The sequence below is a fragment of the Herpailurus yagouaroundi genome, unplaced genomic scaffold (assembly GCF_014898765.1).
Source record: "Herpailurus yagouaroundi ecotype Mexico unplaced genomic scaffold, PumYag 183, whole genome shotgun sequence".
Lineage (NCBI taxonomy): Eukaryota > Metazoa > Chordata > Mammalia > Carnivora > Felidae > Herpailurus > Herpailurus yagouaroundi.
The window spans coordinates 2,814,860-2,831,026 of NW_024412414.1; the positions used below are offsets into that span (position 1 = coordinate 2,814,860).

Here is a 16,167-nt window from a genome sequence, read left to right on the forward strand (position 1 = left end):
TTTGAAATCCTATCATACAGATAAGCATTTAAGCAAATTATTTTGTAATTTCTTATTATGTGCCAATATATTATTATGGGGTCTAAAATTAAAATAAATGCAGAAATATGTCAATAATTTCAACAAATGGCTCTTGCTACTGAATGGACCCCAGCAGGTAGGGCAACCAGGTATGTTCCTATAAATCCTTAAATTGCTGAAAACACATAATCAGAATTAAGGAAAGAAACAGCACATCAAAAGGCAAAAACTGCATTCTGTTCCACTTTAATTGGTAATAAGAAAGTACAGAATAGGGGTGCCTGGGTGGCTCAACGGGCCAAGCATCTTACTCTTGATTTAAGCTAAAGTCATGATCTCACAGTCACGAGATGGAGCCCTGCATCCAGTGTGGAGCCTGTTAAGATTCTCTCTCTCCCTATGCCCCTTCCCTGTATATACTCTCATGCTCTCTCTCAAAAAAAAAAAAAAAAAAAAAAAGTACAGATTAAGCAATAAGGATATGCATTTCTGTAAAGCAACAAATAAAAACATTTTCTTTTTTTTTTTTAATTTTTTTTTCAACGTTTATTTATTTTTGGGACAGAGAGAGACAGAGCATGAACGGGGAAGGGGCAGAGAGAGAGGGAGACACAGAATCGGAAACAGGCTCCAGGCTCTGAGCCATCAGCCCAGAGCCCAACGCGGGGCTCGAACTCACGGACCGCGAGATCATGACCTGGCTGAAGTCGGACGCTTAACCGACTGCGCCACCCAGGCGCCCCAAATAAAAACATTTTCAAGACACATTTCCAACAATGAATCCTCAAAAAAAAATTACTATGTACTAGGAAACAATTATCCTGATGGCAAAATGTAACACTTGTACAGTATTACAGTATAATGGAATGGCTTCCACTTAAATCCCACCCTTTTAAAAAATGACTTGGATTTGGTCAGTGAATGGAGCACTGATCAGGGTGTTCTGGTGACTTTTACCTTGAGTAGGATGGAATAAACCACTTGTCCTCTGTCCACTTTGATTTCATTTGGAGAAGATAAAAATTTAAGGCAAAAATTCTAATAATACCTTAAAGCTATATATTACTGTAAGAATTTCCTAAGCCCTTTATATATTTGATCTTATTCGATCCTCACAATAAACATCTCCCACTTAACAGATAAAGGAATTGCGATCTCAAGTTTTAAGAAAGTGCTAATTAACAGAAGAGGAAATATTACAACCCAGGTGTCCTCAACTCCCAAAACAGCAATGTTCTCTCGAATGACATAGTTAGCGTTCTTCTAAAGCATAGCTGGAGGTCAGTGTTGGTAAAAAGTTGATGATTAAATATGTCTATAGTAAAGAGACTGGCTAGCTCAGTAGGAAGAGCATATGGCTGTTGATCTCTGGGTCATAAGTTCAAGCCCCACATTGGGTCAAATACTTAAAAATAAAAATCTTCAAAAAATAATACAAATAAAAATAAACATCTACGTGTAGTAGGAAAAATCGTCTTCATTGTTTGTATGTAATTATTATAATACTTTCTGAATGGTACACCTTATAATTTCAATGAAACCAGCAAAAAATGTTTCATGGTTTAATAGTCATGTTAGATTTCTCTTCATATTCAAAATAGGTTGCTAAAAGAATTAGTTCTTGTCAATTATATTTATACGTCAGTGGTTACTTCTGGACACAAAAAAGTGCTCTCATCTGGAAGAAGTTCAACAGCACATTGTTAATACTCTACTCCTACAAAATAATTTTAAAGCTCCATGGGAATTTAGATTTGCACAAGTTATTAGGATGTGACCTTTCCCTTAGATTTCTTATTTTAGGATTGACTTAACATGGTATTTCCCCAGTGGGAGCTGTTGTACTTCCTTCGCAGATAAGAAAAATAGCAATCACAAATTATAGTGAGTAAACTTAGGAAAACATATATTTCTGTGATGCAGATGAAACCAAAATCATGAAAGTAGAGCCTGCACTACATATTCCTTGAGTTTGAGAGGAAAGCCATGTGGCTTGCTAACAAAAGAAAACAAAAGTCATGCCATTTTGGTATTTCCCTGAAATTTATACTTAATTGTTTTTTGTCCCAGCTACCAAGTCTTATGACTTTTAAAGATTATTAAAGATGTTTACGTCACTAAATTTCCTACGTCCTGTCTACTGAGAGTATAAAAGGTTAAAAATATCAAACTTTTAGTAATTTAAATGATTTCAGATCACAGGATCTGGACTGAAGGACAAGGAGTTCATCAGTACAAAGAAAAAATTGAATAAAATGAGAGAGATCACAGTTACTTCATGTTCCACAGAATAATAGTGGCTTCCAATGATTGACCTCTTACTGTATGACACTGTGGTAGAATTGAGACACATGATTTGTAACATGGGAGTTATTCAAAGTAGCCAAAGAATCAAGCATGCTATAGCTAGGACTCTCCAGCTCCTTATTGGTATTTTTTTTTAAGGCAAACAAAACTGTGGAAGGGGAGATGATGAAGACATGTACAGTTTTCCTAATTAGGTGCCCAAATCCATTTTATATAGTGCTAGTTGATGAAAAAATTAAAATTAAGAAATTACAAAAAGACTAAAATATTTTTCTCTTCTAAGAATGAAAGCATAGGATATAAATGAAAATTAAGGAACTGTCAAAAGTAATTTTTTATATCCTCTCTTATCAGATATATTTGTACAGCAAGTTTTTTAAAAATTACTTAAGAACACTGCTTCATTTATTATTCAAGAATCTCAAATAATCAAATCTACCATGTGTTCTGCAGTCTAACAAACTCTTAATTCAGAGTCTCTATATCACGAACTTTTTCTTTCAGGCTTAATTTTTAGGAATTAACCCTCAACATTTTACAGCTGCGACTAACATTTTTAAGTAAAGATAGTAGCCACGATGGTTGACACACATTTTTTTTCAGAAAATACTATGTAGCTTAGATAAAGTTAGGTTTCAAAACATTGTTTTCAAATGGAAAGAGAATACAGAAATCATTTACCACAAGTCCTTAATTGTGTAGACTTTGGGGGTCAGGGATAGCAATGTATTTATCAAATACTACATACACATATCAAAATATGTGTGTATATTAAGAACTAGAAGGCAACTTGTAGAATAGTTTGAATAACAATTTGAGATTACAGATAATTTTCTTCTTTAAATGATCCGTACTGTTATTACATTGCTTATTTGATATTAAAAAAACAATATACTGCATTGTAATTAAAAACTACAATCTCTGTTTCAGGTCATTAACTCTATCACTTACTTAAACCCTCAAATTAAAGTTTAGAATGAAAAGCAAAGACAATCACCCCTAATCTTTTTCCTGTTCGTTGGAATACATTTTAACCATGTAATTTTGTACCTTAAAATTTTCTCTGTGTCTTTATTCTGAAGTAACTATTCCCCTCGAATATTCAAGGCACAAATTTAGAATATTTGATTTAGATAAATCTTTTTTAAACAACTGATCTGTATCCATCTCTCCAGAAGTCCTACTTTGTAAAACCCCCATTTTCAAAAGCAGTCATTCTTTTCTAACCAGCAACATGTGGACTTGAAGGACATTAAGGGACCTGCAACACAGTCTTTACATTTTATTTAAATTTGGCATAACCTCAGGAAATCATCTGCAACTCCCTGGAATTAAGTCGGTTTTTCCCTAACCAAAAACAAAACAAAACAAAAAGAACCAAAACCCCCATATTATTCTGATACCTAAACTTGGTGAAGCCCCTCACTCTCCACCCTCATTCTACTATCACACATACAAAGCCACTGCTAAATGATAATATATTTCTATGGATAGAAATCATTTAAATGTATACTTTGGAGGAAATACATTTCTGTTCATATTGCTGGTAATATGTCTCCAGAGCAATTTGAAATGCCTTAAATACTAATGATGAGAGACGAATACAGTTGCTCAAACCCCTTAACATAGAAACTCCTCTTCCAGCAATGTACCCAAACAGCTATTTTTTAAAAAGTGAAATACGTGCATGAAGACATTCACTATATGTAACGATACAGAATAGTAATTGTATAATAATAAAAAAACTTGAAACTACCTCAAAACTTGCTTAGTAAGTCATGTGGTACATGTATTATTGTGTTGCCACTATGACAAATCTGGAAGCCAGGTAGAAACAAAGAAAGATTTATATGATCTAATAGTAAAAGAAGCAAAAATGCCACATATACTATAATTACTAGTAAGTAAAAAATGTGAACACATTAATAAGATCTGGAAGAAACTATGCACAAATAAGAATGTCATCTTTTATTTAAAAATATTTTTTCAGTCATAAAAATGTCTTAGAAGAATTTAGTGTAAAATGAAACAAACCCAATAATCAAAATTCAAAAGCAGAAGCAATTTGTTCTAGTTCCTAATCTTATTTCTAAATGTACCACCTACCTGCCTCTTAGGTTTTAAAAGTAAACATTATCTCTGTTCCAATCCTGAAGTTCTGAATTCATACACAGCAGTATAGCTAGGCAGAGAGTTTATTTACAGAGGGCAGGACTGAACTTTGCATGTGAGCACATACAGAAGACGATAAAGATCGTTGTGTCCTATTAGTAATTTACAGAATTGTGATTTACTCCACCCAGTACACCTATAATTGAATTCCTCAGCCATAAAATCATTGGGACCAAACAAGCTCAGATATCTTTTATCTAAACCCTTTTTTCTCCCTTACCATCAGTTAACATATTTCTTATGAGGCTTTTCTTCTTTTTATAGATTCATTTGTCTTAGTTATAAATTAACCTCACAAGCAACTCTCCCTACCACCCAGCTCTGTTTCCTGTGTACCAGGATTCCTTTTACACACACAATTTATGATACAGGGGCCATTTAAACTGCCAGTTGGTAAATGATGCCCAAGGAATCATTTCTAGATTAATAATAAAATTAAAAACTCCTAAGAATAAATGTCCTCAAGCAGATATTCTCCTTACAACTGGGCACCCTGGCAAAAAAGTAAAATGTTAACTGCTGAAAACCTGTTATTTCCTTTTGGTTTTTCAGAAAAATTGTGGTAAAATATACACAACATAAAAATTTACCATTTCAACCATTTTTAAATGCACAATTCGGTAGCACTGAGTACATTCACACTGTACTCCATCACCACCATCCATCTCTGGAACTTTTTCATCTCCCCAAACTGAAACTCTGTCCCCATTAAACACTAACTCCCATCCCTCCCTCCTCCCAGTCTCTGGCACCCACCACTCTACCTGCTGTCTCTATGAATTTGACTGCTCTAGGGACAAACGTCTGTTTTTTTCTTGTTCCACCTGAAGTGTGTAAAATAGTGTAGTTTTCTAAATTGGTTGAACACACAAAGAGATTTTCTGGCAAAAGTAAAAGACTTCAGGGAAGAATTCCTAATATTTAGCATTTAATTTTTTATGCCCAAATGCTTGGATGTGGACCAAACACTCATATTCAGATGCCAAAGTACTTACCTGCCCCTTATCTTTTGTCTTTCAAGAGGTTGGTCTTTCAATTTTAAATGGCTTTAGGTTTTTCTAAAGTTACACTGGTTTTCTAACCAAAGTTAATCCTACTATTGATTTCCTTTAAGAATCAAAGTTCCCTTAGTACTAGTTGTATTCACCGAATTCCCAGACATTAACTTAAAAACGTGATCTTCCCTCATCTTCACCATTCCAATATAAGACTCCTAATTTTAAGTTCTTGTTCAGATGTTGCCTTGGGTAATGAAGATTGGTGGACCAAGAGGTTATTAATGAGATCTAAATGCTTTCACAGTTTGGGTTTGAAAATTCAAATCAGACACTGATTGTCACCAACTAAAAACTTTGCTAAGAGATGGTTCCCGAGAAGGCAGAGCACCTTGTGGAATTTTTCCACTCACAGGTCTTCCAGGGGACTGAAAGTAACTGGCTGAAGTATTAAGTGGAAATCAAACTTGTGGAGATGGGGACTGCAGTGTGTATGGACAGGATTAAGAAACCCAGCTCAAGGAGGTATCCTTGATGAAAAGAAGGCCCCTGCTTCTCTCTGTTCTAAGATCTGCAAACAAACAGAAACTCACCCTATAAATCAATGAAAATCTACTAAGAATGATTATTTAGGGACTCCAGTGTGACTTTTTTTCAAAGTTTATTTATATATTTTGTGAGAGACGGAGACAGCACGAGTAGGGGAGTGGCAGAGAGAGAGAGGGAGAGAGAGAATCCTGAGCAGGCTCCATGCTGCCAGTGCAGAGCCTGATGCAAGGTTCGAACTCATGAAACTCTGAGAGCATGACCTGAGCCGAAACCAAGAGCTGTATACTTAACCAACTGAGCCATCCAGGTGCCCCTCCAGTGTGACTTTTAAAGAACTTTTTATTTTGAAATAATCTGAGGCTTACAGAAAAGTGGCAAAGATAGAGAGCTCCCATGTACATTTCACCTACCTTCCCCTACTGCTAACATATTACAACCACAGTACAGTGATCTAAACTAATAAACTGGGGCACCTGGGTGGCTGAGTTGTTAAGCGCCTGACTTTGGCTTAGGTCACGATCTCATGGCTAGTGGGTTCGAGCCCCATGTTGGGTTCTGTGCTGACAGCTCAGAGCCTGGAACCCGATTCTGATTCTGTGTCTCCCTCTCTCTCTCTCCATCCTCCCTCTCTCTCTCTCCAAAATAAATAAATATTTTTAAAAAACTAATAAATTAATGTTGTCACAATACTATAAACTACTTTATTTGGACTTCATCAGTTTTCCCACTAATGTCCCTTCTCAGTTCCAGGACCCATTCCAGGATCCCACATAGCATTTAGTTGCCATGTCTTCTTCTCCAGATCTGGGTAGTTCTTCAGTCTTTCTTCTTTTAAACAACTTTGTTGAGGTGTAAGTGATATAGAAAAAACTGTACATATTTAACTGCACATTTATTTGTTCAATAATTTACCTGTATCAGTATGGAATTCACATATGTGTATTTTATTTGGGGAGCTATAATTCAATACTATAGCTATTTAGTTGCTCAAATTATTTCAGCTTTGGCCATCTGGAGCTGGAAAATTTTGAGCAATAAAATAAATATCTGCAGTATCATATTTTAACCCCCCAAATAAAATACATGAGTATTGGATATTGAAATTACTTTCTCCTTTGTGAGTAGGGATCATGGTTGCATGGCCTACAGGGACCCAGGCAAGATATTACTTTTTTTTAATCTCAATTTAATTATAAATATCATAGGAACCTAAAATAATATACTTGTACTGAGACTTATTTCTAAGGATCTAAGTTATTTTTCAACTTCTAGGTCACTCTTCTATCTTTGTTTTGTCTGTGACAAATACATTACTGGGTTCTCCTTCAACTGACTGGTAAATTATATAGTAGAAGGTATTCTGATAGCCAAAATAAAATCCCTCTAAAAAATTTTACAATAAAATACTATGAAGAATTTGCATGTTCTTTTAAAAAAATACTTTAAAAATACCAATTTAATAAGTAAAATAAATTTTAATATGAATCTAATGAATAAAATAATAAATTCTGCATTTACCTACCGTGGAAGGGTGACTCTTGTTTGAGAAAATGACCTTCTTGTAAGTTGGTCTTGAAAGTTGATGTCTTTCAAATCTGGATAATCAAAACAAAAAAAACACAAAACTTTTGATATACATATACTCAAAGTTTTCAGACAACCTATGCTGCCAAAATGTACAAGCACAAATAAATTTATTTTCTCTGTTGTATTTCATTCTGAATGTTTGTTTTCCCTTATTTTTATATTCTCTAGAAGTAACCAACAGACTACCAACAGACTCACTGTAAATCACACAGGGCTGGAGAATATTCTTAAAGAGACATGTATTAGATTCATTTCACCTACTTTCCTACTCTGTCACTGATCAGGAGTTAAGGTCCTTTATCTCATTCATCTTTTTTAAAATTTTTTTTAAAGTTTATTTATTTTTGAGAGAGAGAGAGAGAAAGAGAGAGCACACATGAGCAGGGGAAGGGCAGAGAGAGAGAGGGAGACACAGAATCTGAAGCAGGCTCCAGGCTCAGAGCTGTCAGCACAGAGCCCAACGCGGAGCTTAAACTCACAAACTGCGAGATCGTGACCAGAGCCAAAGTCGGATGCCTAGCCAACTGAGCCACTCAGGCGCCCCTACTCATTCATCTTTTATGTCAAATTAATAATGACACTTACATTATTGGACAGACTTTAGAAAAACTAGATCTTAAAAGGATTAATAACCTCAAAAGACAGGTGTTTGATAAAGGTTAGAGACAGCAAAGATGCTATTTATTGAAATATAGAACTTCATTTTAGATGGCACATGGCTGTTACATGGTTACAGTAAAATTATAGGCGTGTGTCACAATCATTTAGGGACAGAAGATGCAGCACATTCCACATGGAGATTTTTAAAAGGAAAACCCAGAGAGTAGAGTATTCAAGTAAATGTGCCAAAGGTCTCAGGATTCATATCCCTGGTTCTTATGAAGGGCGCAGGGATTCTAGAATAGCTGTACATTCCATAAAGACAAAATAGCATCTAGTTCCAAAGCCTTATCATCATGGCCTTAAATGCCCCAACATCCAGACCTAATGACCTGCACAGTCTAATCGATACAGAATTCTAAATTTTTTTTTAATTCTACACCTTTGTAAGCTTGGAACTTGCAAAAACTATTCTATTACTTGATACATAACATAAAAGTAGTGGATCATGAGTATAAAGTGTTATCCCATTTTGTTATTTCTAACTTGAAATATAAACTATAGCCAATGTATTTTGTTTGTTTCTCTAGCATTATTTAATACTTCTTGTTGGGAACTGAAAATTTCTTAATGTAGACTCAACATTAATAACAACTGTTTGTTTTCAGAATGGGAAATATTCTTCTATGGAAAAATCTGATTTGTTAGTGTTTCATTTCTGTATGTTTTGTTTTCTGACTGATTACTAACCTATATGAGAGCAATTTACATAAATGCTCTCTGATTTGTTAGTCAAAACCGAAGGAGTACCCACACCAAAACTATTCATTACATATAACATGTATAACACATGAGAAATAACTTTACCTATAATGGGTTACCACTTTGACATTTTTTTACACATAATTCAACTAAAAATTCAACTGAGGCACCTGGGTGGCTCAGACGGTAAAGGGTTTGACTTCGGCTCAGGTCACGATCTCACAGTTGGTGGGTTTGAGTCCCGTGTAGGGCTCTGTGCTGACAACTCAGAGGCTGGAACCTGCTTCAGATTCTGTGTCTCCCTCTCTCTCTCTCTCTCTCTCTCTCTCTCTCTCTCTGCCCCCCCCACTCATATTCTGTTTCTCTCTGTCTCAAAAATAAACATTAAATTTTTTTTTACAATTCAACTAACTATATGGGGGAAAAAAGGAAAGAATATTAATAAAGAAAAATTTCAAAAAATCTCCATCTGAAAAATTAAAGAATGTTGATTCCAGATTAAGGTAAATCATACTAGCAATGCTTGACACTGGTCTCAATTTCCCTTTGACATATATATGAATTCATAAAGAAGTAGACAAGAACAAAGTAAACTGCCATGTGTTCCTAGCTTGTGGCCCTAAGAGTTGGATCAAAGAGAAAATTGGGCCAGCTCCTGCAGCTTTCAGAGGCAGACAGGTTTCCATAACCTCCCCCCCGAAACCCCTCCTATAACTAAGATCAGTAATCTCCTTTCTGAACACATTCAGAATTGCATTGTACCATACACTGAAGGTGTAGTTTCCAAACAGAAACTACAGTAGGGAAGAAACAAGATCCATTTGGGGGGTAATGCATACCAAGGATCTTCCACATTCTCCACCTGGTCAGTTAATTACAGATTGGTTTATACTCATTAGATTGTAAATCCTTCTACTCATCCCTATAAACCAGAGAACTAAGACTGTGAAAACAGCAGACAAACCCCTTACATTTCAAGAGAACCCACATTCAATCGGGGCTGTTCATATCTACTCATCCAACTTTTTAGGTTCTACTAAAAATCCTCATGCAGATGTAAATAGATAATAACTCGGGCCAAAGGGCAATTTAATCAGACTAATTTGTCTGAAATGGTATAAACGGCAAAAGCTGACTTTTGAAACAACTTTCAGAAAACAGAAAAATAATTAACAATGAAAACCATCAAAAACTTATCAAAGAATTACTTCCCAAAAAGCTCTGGGACTAGATAATTTTCTGGGACTAGATGATTTTTTTCTAACTTTCACGGAAGAGATCATTTTCTTGTGACAAAGTTGAATGAATAAAAACATATACAAACTTGTGGTCAAATTACTTTTTCAAAAAGAGCGTAATATTGATATTAAAAGGGTGCCTGGGTGGCTCAGTCAGTTGAGCATCCAACTTCAGCTCAAGTCACAATCTCATGGTCTGTCTGTGGGTTCGAGCCCTGTGTCAGGCTCTGTGCTGACAGCTCAGAGCCTGCAGCATGCTTCAGATTTTGTGTCTCCCTCTCCCTCTTCTCCTCCCCCACTTGTGTTCTATCAAAAATAAATAAACATTAAATAATTTTTTAAAGAAAAAAAGTAGTGAAAAACAAAGAGAAAAATACCAGTCCCACTTATTAATACTGATTTAAAATTATAAATAAAATGCTAATGAGCAAATCCAATCATACACTAAAGGAACAAACCACCATAATCAGGTTGGATTTACCTCAGGTAAAGATTTACCATCAGAATATCAATTAAATAACATGTCACAGCACTAGGTCATATTTTAAAAGAAATGAGATGATTATCTCAAACAACACAAAAAATACTCAATAAAATTCAACATCCATTCTTGACATTGTTCCTTTAGAAAACTAAGAACCTTTAATAATGGGGATATTTATCTCACTCAGACTTACAACCAGTATCATCTTATTTGTGAAATATAATGACATTTCCCAAAATGTGTTCTGTAGGTAGCCAGTTCTTTAAGACTTTCCAACAGAAAAGTTCTACCATAAAAAAATTTGCACGTGTTACTCCTTCTTTTTGGAGATTAATTTATTAATCTCCAAAAGTGCATAAGAATTGAAAAAAAAACAGTAATAATCTGCCTTAACTCCTCAAACTTATTTGAACATGTTTCTTCACTTTCTATTATTTCACTTCTCAACCCACTTTGCTACTGACACTTAAGCAAAATTTACAAGTTGTTTCCTTCTTGCTAAATTCATTAGTCTCAATTTTCAATTCTATTTATCCAAAGTTGCTCTGGTGTTTGAAACAAGTGGTTCTCCTTCAGGGAAAAATGCTCTGATTTGCAGTATTTGCCAATTTCGGTGGTATAAATACTTCCACCATGACTGAGTTCATGCTACCAACATGACGTCACTGAGCATGGAGCTGGAAAGAACAGGCGAAGTGACACATGCTATACAGCATTTCTACCATACGGATATAATGAATATGTAATGTATAATGTATACATGATTAGGAAGGATCAACAATGTATAATGATTAGGAAGTGATGCCTGTGGTGTTTATTATGTTTGTTTTTTGTTTTTGTTTTTATTAAAAAAATTTTTTAATTATATATAGAGAGCACAAGCTGGGAAGAGGGGCAGAGGGAGAGAAAGAGAGTCCCAAGCAGGCTCTACACTCAGTACAGAGCCTGATGGGGGGCTCAATTCCTGATGATGGGGCTCAATGATTCCTGGGATCATGACCTGAGCCAAAATCAGAGTCAGGTGCTCAACCAACTGAGCCACCCAGGTGCCCCATACCTTTGTTGTGTTTTTTTTTTTTTTAATATAACTTGTTTAAGAGCAAGTATACACCACTGTATTTTAAATAATGGTTGTGGATAATAATTGGCTCACAAAAATCTTCAAATTTTAACAGCTGACTTTCACAAGCCAGTCTGAGCTGGCTCTAGCACGCTGGTGTTCTATAGTATTTGATATTTGGTCCATCCTTTATCACTGAAACTGTCTCCTTCTTTAGCTGCCTGAAGACCAGTTTCTGCTAGTTCTCATCTGGTCATATGACTACTACTAGGGTGGCTTTTCTTGGTACCTCTTCTTTCTGAGTGTTTCTATTTTATGTGTCCTGAAAGTTCCTTCTTGGCTCACCCTTTTCCATAAACACATCTGCTTGCTTATAGCTCCTCCATCTTTATCTGTAACCACAACTGTTCTCTCAAGAGTTCTAAATTTGTATTTCCAACTTTTTTTTGGACACTGCTACCTGAGATCCTTCAGGAACCTCAAACTCAACACCACCCAAACTAACAATCCATCTTCTCCCTCTAAAGAATGAAAGAAACACAACTCAACTCATAACTGGGCCATTCCTCGTTCCCTGTAAGATTAAAATGAATTCCATTCTTTACTCAGGTATTTCAAAATATGTTACAGAAGATTCAGTTCATAATCACAATTCACGCTTCTCATATCCCTTTTCCCTACTTCCCTTCAATTTTTTTCACACACTGCACTCTCCAAAATGTCTCCTTCACCTAAACCCCTCCTCCTCAACATTTTCTCCATTCCCAGCCCAGTAAATCCATAATCTCTCCCTCTTCCTCCCCTTTCCCAGCACTTTAAGATTCCCTCCAGCTTTTCATACCCGGTTCATTTCTACTCATTCTCCAGCAATTCCTCACAAAAACTAGGAAATGACCTTCCTTGCAAGATCAACTTTTCTAAGGGTAAAGGAACAGGGTGTTGTACTATCAAAAGAAAATTCCCTTTGGTGGACTGGGAGGAAACTGAAAGTATATGAACTTACCCAAATGACTAATTTTTATCCCATCAAACCAAATCTTTCACTACATTCCCCCTAAATGCTGGCTGATTCCATTACAGTCCAGACTCAAGAAGGGCCAATTATATCCTTCCTTAGACTTTCACAACAGTCATATAAAACTTCCTATTAAATTTGCCTTTTGATCCTGAGATGACAAAAAAAGACTTTTGCGTAAGAGACTCAACAGGTAGAGGAAAATGGAAATGAACAATCTCTTAACAGTGGTTGGTTTTAAGTGATAGTGGAATTACTGAACGTAAGTTAAAGATCTGGTGATTTACCTTGTCACAACTTACAAGAATAAGTACTTAAAGTTTCTTAGCACTTAAAAGACACACAAACTGATGCAGTCAACCAGAACAACTAAAAGTTTAGGTCTCATCCACAGTTATACCTGAATACAGTTTATATTTGTGTAGATCTAATTGTTAAGTGTGGAATGGTGGTAGTGGTAATGGTGGTGAGAGTGGGAGTGTAGACATCTCAATCTCTAGCAAATTAAATACTGCAAAATTAGGCTGTTAAAGAATACAAGACAGGGTGGCTGAGTTCAAACTATTTGGGTTCATATCCTAGTTTTATCACCTGGCAGGCTATTTTTACCTTTCTGTGCTTATTTCTTCATCTGAAAAATAGAGATAACAGTGTGTACTTTCTATGGTTGCTGGAAGAATAAAATGAGATAATGTACGCAACGCTTAAAACAGAGCCTGACACAGAATAAGTACTCAATAAACATTAATTATTACTATCAACAGCTAGATTACTCTTTTGGTGCTTGAGAACAGTCCTTTAGAAGGATAGTTTAGTGACATTTTGGCTAAGGATTTAAGCTGTGGAGTAGACTAAAGGGTAGACTGAATGGAAAGAAAGCATTCTCTAAACATGAACTCATACGGTTACATTTATAAATCAATTATAAACTAAGTTATCCTAGTGACAATATAACCCCAAAAAAGTCATGATAGCTACTTAGGATTAGGAAGTAGAATGAGACTGTAGATTGGAAATAAAAAATGACAATTATTTGTTGAGCATCTGATATTTGTTAGCAGTGTTCTGGGCTCTGAGGATAAAGAATGAACAAAACAGACAAATGTTCCAGCTCTTGTGTAATTGCATATATGAAGATGTAATAAAAAAAAAAAACCTAGATCATGAAGGATCATATGATATATCTGATGTAACTGGCATTTGGAAAAAGAGATAAAACTAAGGTTGTTAGAGACAATTAGGAGTTACTTCAACAAGCTACTATGCTTTACCAGGATTTACAAATCAAGGTCTATTGACCCCCTTCTCTCAATATGAAGATCAGTGATTCAAAAAATTTTTATAAAACCAATCAAAATCCATGTGTAAATCTCAGAAAGAGCAGCATAAACATTTTGTTCATGCTAAATTCAGGATAAAAAAAATCCATACTTCATCATTTGACAAGTAGATAAAAACACATTTTATTTCCATATTCTAGTTAGAGACCTAACCAAAGACAGACAAGTTAGGAATTGGGAAACAGAGAAAAAAGGAAGAAAGCCATTAGAGGCGAGAAACAGAGAAAGGGGAAAGAAAAAAAAAGGAAAAAAGAGAATATAGGAAATGGCAAAAATGAGGGGGAAATAAGGAGGGTGGGAAAGAGAGGGAATTAGAAGGAAAGCTAGAGCAAGAACTGAGGGGACAGCCAGAGGACCTCAAAAACCCAGATTAGTCACAGGTAATAACTTTTTATGTTTAAGCTCAGCTATTCACTGGATATAAACATCAGAAACTGTCATCATTGGTATTTCATATATTATGCAGAAATTAGAACCCACTAAATTATATAACCACACTGGTATTTTTACACTGATAACTACAGACAAATGCTACCTTCAGAAGACTACCCTGGCTTTTCTCTAAATTCACATTTTCCCTACTTTGGTGCCTATGCTCATACTATTTTTCCATTTGAGATGCTTTGTCCACCATCACCCCACATCCAATGAACAATACTCACTAAGTATTTATTGAGTACCTACTATATACCAGCACTATTCTAGGCACAATTCAAAATTTTACACATATTTTAATGAAAATGGGCTATTTTAAGAAAATATTCTACTAGAACAAAAATGATTTCTTTCTTCTGCAGTTAACCTGTCTCTTCATTTGATACCATAAGCACTAAAAAAATAACATTCCTTACTTAAAAGCATTCTAGAATTTTCCCCAAAATATAGTAAGGATAACACTCCCATAGGAGTGTAAGTCCTACAGATCCTCCAAAGTGCAATTAATCTGTATTAATTCCAGCTGCTAAATGTTGACAGTACAGTTTTGAAGCTTATAATAACTATGTCAAAATGTTAAACTAGCAGGGGTACCTGGGTGGCTCAGTCAGTTAAGTGTCTGACTCTTGATTTCCGCTCAGGTCACGATCTCGCAGTTCATAGGATCAAGCTCTGCCTTGGGCTCTTTGTGGACAGCGTGGAGCCTGCTTGGGATTCTCTCTCTCCTTCTCTCTCTGCCCCCCCCCCCACTTGCTCTCTCTCTCAAAATAAATAAATAAACATTTTTAAAAAGCTAAGTAAGAGGTGCCTGGGTGGCTCAGTCGGTTGCTCAACTTCGGTCAGGTCAAGATCTCACAACTCGGGTTCGAGCCCCACGTTGGGCTCTGTGTTGACGGCATGGCCTGCTTCAGATCCTGTGTCTCCCTCTCTCTCTGTCCCTCCCCCACTCACACTCTCTCAAAAAAAAAATTAAAAAAAAAATAATTAAAAAATAAATAAAAAGTTGAATAATAAAAGTAATTTGAAATTTCACCCCCATCAAAATGGAATCCCAAAGACATTCCCAACATGGGTAGTCATGGCTGATCTTGTTCAACCCAAGCAATATATCACAGGAGGGAGAACGAATTATTTTAAGATCAGCAGCATGACTGTGATTTAGATAACTTGCTTCTGCAGATATAAACATCACTTGCATGAGGAACTTACCACAAATATTAAAGGTGGAATTAAATGATGGGTGAGAAGTCATTAGAACAGTACTTTCTTTAAAAAGAACTGTGGAACTAACTGTACAGATATGCTTAAAATTGTGCATTCAAATTTAGGTAAACATAATTACAAATTCTGATGAAAATGTCTAGACACTTAGTATACACTGGTGTTCCAATACAGTCAACAGCGAAAGAAATATGTTCTATGAAATTAATATCATAGGCTAGGGAATTGTTAGGGAATCACCCTATAAGTCATCTGGTTTATTTGTACTATCAAACAATATGTCTTGACATTTTGCATGAATGTCTCTACTGACATAGTATTCACTTCCTCACAACGCTTCTCCCATCATTGGACAATTGCAGTAATTAGAATCCTTACATT

At 35.6% G+C, this 16,167-nt stretch overlaps 1 protein-coding gene across 4 annotated transcripts in view; it reads right to left on the reverse strand.

The window, feature by feature from the left end:
- Window positions 1–16,167, reverse strand: part of PPARG (peroxisome proliferator activated receptor gamma) — a 137,335-nt gene that overhangs the window by 105,544 nt on the left and 15,624 nt on the right. For 2 of the 4 annotated variants that reach the window (XM_040491940.1, XM_040491941.1), the window contains exon 2: window positions 7,567–7,639. The gene's annotated coding sequence lies outside the window, so the exon portion shown is untranslated. Of the gene's footprint in view, window positions 1–7,562; window positions 7,640–16,167 lie in introns of all 4 variants that reach the window. The other 2 variants (XM_040491942.1, XM_040491943.1) reach the window with 1 other exon arrangement.